Source organism: Mus caroli, unplaced genomic scaffold (assembly GCF_978045245.1).
Source record: "Mus caroli unplaced genomic scaffold, Mus_caroli_1 scaffold_16, whole genome shotgun sequence".
NCBI lineage: Eukaryota > Metazoa > Chordata > Mammalia > Rodentia > Muridae > Mus > Mus caroli.
In genome coordinates, this window is record NW_028227271.1 from 97,248,182 (window position 1) to 97,250,193 (window position 2,012).

The 2,012-nt window shown below is 41.0% G+C and overlaps 1 pseudogene; it reads right to left on the minus strand.

The window, feature by feature from the left end:
- Window positions 1-456: 456 nt before the first annotated feature.
- On the minus strand, window positions 457-1,077 carry LOC110310227 (peptidyl-prolyl cis-trans isomerase FKBP3 pseudogene; annotated as a pseudogene).
- Window positions 1,078-2,012: the final 935 nt, after the last annotated feature.

Consider the following 2,012-nt stretch of genomic DNA (forward strand, 5'->3'; position numbering starts at 1 on the left):
TGGTGGTGGTAGTGATGATACCAATGGTGATGATCTCTAGGGAAACGAGTTTACTTCAGAGGGGTCTTAAATATTTCTTTCCTCAAAGTCTCCCTAATCCAAGGTGGGAAGAAAAAGAAGGATAATCCTATTTTATGTGGTGCAGCTCCTTGTCTATTTTTTCTTTCAGCACAACCCATGGCATTTTTATGAGAGCTTCTTAGTTTATATTGTGAGGTAAAAGAAAGAACACTTCTCTTTAATACTTTACATAGTGACAGCAAAATATCTGAGACCTAAAGGGACTTCCAGGGGGTTGCACTTCTCATAAACTGAGATCAGATTAAACAAGCTTTAACTCCTGGAATTTTCCAGTTGACACTTCCCTTACAATAGCTCTAAGCTCTCATTTGTCACACTGAGTCTCAAGGCCAAGTTTTTATTGTTGCGGATGTCTTTAGATCTGAATCAATGGTTTCAGCCAATACCTACTAATTCTACTTCAGAAATGAGTTTGGCATTTGGTGGAATTCTGACATCAGGCTGTGCTTGCTTTCCATAGCCCATTCTGGTTCATCCTCCATTTGAGCCCATTCTCCTTTGCTCGTGCTCAGGAGCGCCTCATCCCCTCCTCTGACAACCTCCCTATTGTGACCTTGGAACTTAAAGGCTTGGCGTTTTTTCATCTTTGAGCTTGAGTGAATATTAGTATCAAAACCAGTCCTTTCTGGGAATGTCCCTGTATACCAGCCGTGAACATCTTCCTTTTTGGGAATGTTGGTTTATCTCCCTTTTTAGAACCGATTTTGTATATTTCGGTGGGCCCTCATCAAGAGTCTCTTCAGACTTGGTTTCTTTGGGTTTATCATCATTGCTTCACATGCTTCACTGGCTCAAACTCTATACTTACAGTTTCAGCATCCTTGAAATGGTAACTTTCAAAAAGATGGTAACTTTCAAAAAGGCTGTAAGTGAATGGTCCCTATTAGCCGTCTTAGCTAAACTTCTAATGTTTCCCAATCATTTATGCTCTGCAAGAAACGAATCTCAACCACGATCCTGCAGAAACTTGATCAAGTCCTTCTTGGGCAGATGCATTCTGTAGAACTCCCTTGCCATCCTCTCTCCCTCCTCCTCTCCTCTCCCCCCTGCTGTCTTACGGCACCGATTTTCAAGTGTGCATTACTGCTAGCTCTCATGAAATCTCTTGAACTCACTCCCCCTATGGAACTTAAATGCTTATGTAGCTTATGGCTAACATCTTCCATTTTCTTTCAGCCTCAGTCCTGGGTCACCACCACTGTGCTCCATGCTTCTGTTTAGATTTCACATGAGCAAGAGCATGTGGTATTTGTCTGTCTGTCTGACTAATTTCACTTACCACACAACTCCCAGGTTCATCAGTGCTGTTTCCAATGGCAAGATTCCCTTTGCTTTTAAAGGCTGAGTAGTATTCTAGTGTGCCCGTGTTACATTTATCTTTATTCATCCATTGGTTGACAGATAGACTTTTCTAGAATTTGGGGATTATTTGGCCAGTAAAGGCAGCAAAAAATGAAAATGGCAAACATCTATAAACCGTTGAAAGTCTCTCAGTCCTTCAATACTAAGATCTTTGTCAAACCACAAGCTTGGAATAAAGTTGGCAATCTTAGAATGTCTAGGGCTAAGGAAGGAATGCACAAAAAGTAAAACAACAAGATAACAGAAATATTACCAATGATTATATACTTTCTTAAGAAGGGGGTACATATTTACCAAGGAAGCCTTATCCAGTGGTTGGGAGTAGGGATAGAGGTAGGGATAGGGGTACAGGTAGGGGTAGGAGGAGAAATAAGGTAGGTGGTTAGGCTTCACAGCTAGATGCCTGAGCTCATCACAGCTCCATTTCTGCTAGCCCTGTTGCCATGGTTACTTAAAATATCAAAGTCTCAGTTTCTTTCATGTGTAAGATAATAACAATGGGATCATAGGGTCGTTGTATGGAATAAACGCAATGATATCTGTATAGCGTACTTATAAGTGTTGGCTTT